Consider the following 6,000-nt stretch of genomic DNA (forward strand, 5'->3'; position numbering starts at 1 on the left):
TAAATAATTTAAAAAATCATTTAAAAAATATATAAAATTTAATTTTTGATAATTTTTTCCAGGAAAATGTTTGAGCTAACGAACAAAGGAAAATATTTTCCACTCAAATTTTAGATGTTGGCCGAACACCGGAAAATAGAGTCATTTTCTGGAAAATGACTTCCGGAAAATGTTTTCCGAAAACATGATATTTTCCGTGAAACGAACGGAGTCTAAGTAGAGTGGTAGTCTTATTGAGCTAGTGATATAGAGAGCAATAGAGGGAAGTTGTCGAGTGAGGATCATGTCATTCCATATCAAGAACAATGGATTCCAAACTAGGTGCAAAAATCTCTTTACTTAACTTTATATATGTTCTTGATTCTACCCATGGAGATCTTAGTTACATTTTCGCGGCTTAAAATTTCTTCACTAGATGTTGCCAGGGAGGCATTCCTAATCATGAACAGGTCTTGTATGAAAAGAGTACGTGTCGCGACCTAATCCTCTCTCAAGAATGGAGCTGTTAGATTTGAGGGTTTTGTCAACTTCGGGCCGATGACCTTCAATTGACTCAGGCTCTTCCAAGTTCATACCTCACTCGACATCGAACATTCAAAATTTTGATTAATTAAGACTATGCAAATTTTGACTAAAGAATCGCCACTAGCCTTTTTGGGGTCGGCTAAAAATCCAATAAGATATAGGAGGATATCTTACTATTTATATAACCAAATATTCTAGATTCGGGGACTTGATTTCGTTAACCTTAAGACTAATGTCCCTAACTTGATCACGCTAATTAATACCATAGCAGCCTATCAAAGAATTCTAGGTATTATCCTAACCATTTTAGAGCAAGAAATAATATCAAGGATATTAAAAAGAGCAACCAAGTATAATCATAAAGGAAAGTACACAAGCATCCTAATATTGTTTTTAAAAAGAGAAAAAACAATCCAAAACAAAGAACCCTATTGTAAAACCCTAAAGGCCCATCCAGTTTTATGTCTCAATTTTTAAAGGTTTCTAATTTTTTTCTGGTTTTTTTTTATATTTTTTTTTTGAATTTTTAATGATTTATCTTTTTATTATTTTCTGGATTTTTTTAATTTTTTAATGATTTTCTAATTTTTTTAAATTTTTATTATATTCCAGATCTTCTAGATTTTTGTGAATTTTTCCAAATTTTCAAATTCTTTAATGTTTTTCTGAATTTTCTGATTTTTTAATGATTTTCTCAAATTTCTAATTTTTCCTTTGATTTTCGAATTTCTATTTTTTTTTTATTTCCTAAGATTTTTTTATCCTTTTTATTTTTTAAGATATTTATCGAATTGTATAATTTTTAAAATTTATTACCATTATTATATTTGGGGAATGGATTTGGACTGAGTTTACCCGATCCGAACTATTGAGTCAATCCAAACTCAGATTCGATTTAGATTAAAGAAAAAAACTGAAAATTTCCTATTTTTATTATCTTTATCTTTTAATGGATTTTCTACTTTTTCTTTCTTTTTCTCTCTTTTGTCTTCTTCTATATTTTGTCCTTTTCCCTTGCATCTTCTTCTTCGAGTCATCTTTTTCACCAATCTAGCTTAACAAAGACCATTCGATGCCATCACCATCCACCCTTGCCACGTTGCCTCCGATCCTACGCCACCAGCCAGCCACCACCAACCATCAATAATTTATCTTAACTGACATTCATCACTTATGACTATGCACTCTAACAACCGTAAAATGAGAGAAAATATGCAAACATAAGCCAAAGCTATTCAAATCTAGCATTTTTAGCGATCAAACAACCATGAACACATCTGAAGTGAAGGAAAATACTAACTTGAACGGCCTCAAACCATAGGGCACACCAACAATGGGAAGATTGGCTTTAACAATGAGGGATGCACAACCGACGCTGATAAAAGATTTTTCATCAAATCGCAAAAAAACATAGAGGAAACATGAAAAGTAATACAAGATTCAACCAATACAGAGCAAATCTAAATTGATCTCAAGTTTAGACATCGTTCTCTCTTCGATTTTCTATTAAGCATTTCATCAAATGCTTGGTATGCAACCAAGCACATGAGCTCTAATATTGACTATAGTACGTTGTTTGATCTGAATGTGACATTTAATACTCTAAGGAAAATTACCAAAAAAGTCCTAAACCTATTGCAATTGTGTCAATTCAATCATAAACCTTTTTTTGTCCAATTTAATCTTAAACATTTTATAATTGTGTCAATTCAGTCCATCCGCCAAAATTGGCTGGCTGGCACGACATGGACGCGGCGGGGACAACAAACGGCAAGGCAATTTTTTTTTTTTAATATTTTTAAATATTTTTGAATTTTTGAATTCTTGAATTCTTTTTTTCTTTTTATTTTTTTCCACCTTCCCCTTCCTCTGGCCGGCCAGAGGCGAGGGCTGGTGAGGCTAACCTCTTCGGCCAATGGCGAGGCTTGCCCTCGCCGGCCGAAGGCGAGGGTCGACGAGGGCAAGGCCTTACTAGATCTGGCAAGGCCTCGCCCAGCCAAGGTGAGAGTCGACCTCGCCAGTGGCCATGGCAAGGCTGCCGTATCTGCAACTTCCCTCCCGTCATCAAGCGTGTCGTGAACCCGCCCCCACTCCTCGGTACTCGGCATTGTGGCCCTCGAGAGGGCGACGGTCGGGAGGGCGGGGATCGGTGCAAGGGTGACGGCGTTTGCTTGAAGAATGTCTCGTACGGGTAGCTCCAAGCTCTTTTCACTTTGTGATGACGGCCTTGCCAGCCATTGGCGAGGTCAACCCTCGCCGTGGCCGGGCGAGGCCCTGCTAGATCTGGCAAGGCTCGGCCTCGCCCAGCCTTGGCGAGGGCCAAGCTTGCCGACCCTCATCTCTAGCCGACGTGGGCAAGCCTCGCCGGCCAGAGGAAGGGGAAGGTGGGAAAAAATAAAAAGAAAACAAAATTAAAAAATTAAAAAAAATATTAAAAATATTAAAATTTGCCTCGCCAATCGGCCATCCCCCCGCCAACATCCACATCACGGCCATCCAATTTTGGCTGGAAGGACTGAATTGAGATAATTATAAAAGATTTATGACTAAATTAGACCAAAAAAAGTTTATGATTGAATTGGCACAATTGCAATAAGTTTATGACTTTTTGGGTAATTATTAGCAATATCTTTCAAATGACATCTCCAGTTCATAATAACATATCATTTGTTTACTCGTTTGAACAACATACTTCAACAAAACAAGGGAAAGAAAAAATGTATCGGAAGAGGTTCACCTGATCAACAATAGAGACAGGAAGGGCCAAAATCGGTGGTAGGTGACAAACGTACTCTAACTTTGGTCTCGCTTTTCTCGGAGCGTGATCAATTTTCACTCTAGACATCAAGAAATGACTTTCAGTCATCCTCCTTCTTTCAATTAAAGTTCTGCCTACTTTCCGATCAACGAACAACCTCCTATAACCAGCTTGCTTTCTATTTCTCCCTCTCAGTGAAGCCTCTTTATGGTCGACCTCTTCCTCTCCTCTCTAGTTTTAGTGAAGCCCCTTTTTTTTTCTCCCCACGTGGTTTTTGCTATTAAAAAATAAGAAGAAGATGATCACCTCTTGTTCTACGTCTACTTTTCCCTCTCTCCTTCTATCTCGGTTGAGCCTTGCCCACTTCCTCATGCACTTGTCATTTGATGAATTTTTTCAATTAGGCTTTTGCCAGCTTATCTATTCTAGGAGGCTCCTAGGTGTACTCCTGTTATAGCGCATCACTCACAGCCTTGCTCACAGACACCTACTTTTTTCCCAGTCACCTACACATCATTTAGTTTTTTGTTCCTTTGTAGCATCACTACACGACATCTTTCCTCTTTGTTGGTCGTGCACGTGTATGGGGGATTGAACATGGGTTTGTGGGCTGGGCTTTAGTTCTTTAATTTGAATGAGCTAAGAGAATGAAAAAAAAAAAAATGAAAATAATATGGGCTCAAAAGGAAGTAAAGATATGGGCCAAGAGAGAGGTGAGCTGAAAATTTGTTTGAAGAAGAGCCAAGAACCTCAGCATGCTTGCTCTCACCATTTTTTTGTATGGTCCAGTTTATTCATTTTTTTTCAATTTTTTTATCTTTCATAATTTTTAAAAAATATTTTTGCAAAATAAATGGATATTTAATATCATTGACAAAAACTCTATAGACAGTGCTTAAGTCTTTCATCTAACTTTGATATACAATTATCCTCACATAAGGAGTATTATAGAATGCCAAAGATTAAGTTAGTAATATAAAGGGTAATAGAGGAAAAACACTTGAGCTTTGGATTGTTATAATTCTGCATCAAGAATGATGGATTTCAAATTAAGTGTACAAATTTCTTTCACTTGTTAATATGTGTTATTAATTCTAACTATAGAGATATTGGGGTGCAACTTACACCCCATTCACCAAGACTTGCTCATCAAGGAGTAAACACAAGAACGAGTACCTTGAAATGAGCAATGTCGGATTTGCTATACAATCCGGCCAAGATGGCGAGAGCTCGCCAAGAGCTTGAAGAAGCGGTCGATGAGGGAGCCACATTGCAAGAATCCAACATTCAAGGATTCCCTTACTTGTAAGCTATGGTCAAGGACAATATCTAGACACCGATTTCATTTATGCTCCCTCACAAGGCTGAGGCCAAGGTTGAAGCTGGTCTTGAGCATGTGGCTTAGCCCATAAGATTGATGTCGAGAGATAGGATTTTAAGTTTGTTTTGTTTGGGACCCGATTAAGGAATATGTTTGGGATCGACCCTTAGCTCATGGGATTGTGCCCTTCGATTTTGGGTGCTATAGTATGCTTATTTCGACGGAAGCTTGATTAGGAGGTGGAGCATGAAGATTTGGAGAAGAGGGAGGAATTCGAGCTTGGCTTTAGACTATGTTTAAGGTCGTATAATTTTCGAAGCCAATTGTTATTCTTAATATGCCATTCTTCAAGCAGATTCAAATTCATATCATATAACCAAATAAATGATTCCACAATCTCGTCTAATAAAAGCGTACACCTGTATAGAGTATTCTTCCAATCATAATTAACCCAACAAAAAGTGTACATATCATGTTATATTTATTGGTGTGATGCATGATGTCAAACACCAAACATCATTAATAATCATAATCAAATTTAAATAAGTTATATTTCTAAAGTAAATTTGTTAATTTGCCATTTTGATATACTTGTACAGCGTAGGAGAACATTCGATTTTGCATTTGCATGCAATGAAAATAATTTAGAAGATTTTCATAATCTCCCTCACTTATACCTTTGAATGTTTTCATTTACAAATAATTTTGACAATCACATAAATTGAAATCTAAGTTGTTGCTTTTTCCTGCTTTATTTGCTAAAAACTTATATGTCATAATCCCCAAAATGCCGACTTTAGTCATATCAATTAAAACACTTTTGCAAGTATCAAACATCAATCTTCTACATATAATCAAATTGTTTGATTTTATAGAATAAATGGATGATTAAACTCAGAAGTATACTTTATGACTTCATAAACACTATTGTTAATCTTAAATTTCTTATGAGAAAGATTGTCGCATCTAATTTTATATCTCTCGTATTTCTTTTCTTTACCATATGAGATGTCAGAATGCCTTTCACAATTACATATAATAGTTTGTTTGGTACATGATCCTCTGACCCTTGATTGTGGTAATGTCACATGTGGAAATGGCATGCCATGAAATATTACATAAAAAAAATGGAGATGCACTCTTAAATCTGAGTTAAAGTACTAGTGCAATGTCTCCCTGCTTAATTTGTTGAATTAAGATAACACATCAAACGATCCATAGACTTGAAGATTTCACCAATTCCGCTTGCCAAAACACACAAGGCAAAAGAAGGAATTAATAATTTGTAAAAGGTATTTCTATTTGGGTCAAAATTTGCTGAAAATATAAGCATTTTTAATTTGCTGTGTCGATATGTATAATGCACCATACAAACAACATTTAGATTTGGTTTTTA

The sequence above is a fragment of the Eucalyptus grandis genome, chromosome 5 (genome assembly GCF_016545825.1).
Source record: "Eucalyptus grandis isolate ANBG69807.140 chromosome 5, ASM1654582v1, whole genome shotgun sequence".
NCBI classification, from domain to species: domain Eukaryota; kingdom Viridiplantae; phylum Streptophyta; class Magnoliopsida; order Myrtales; family Myrtaceae; genus Eucalyptus; species Eucalyptus grandis.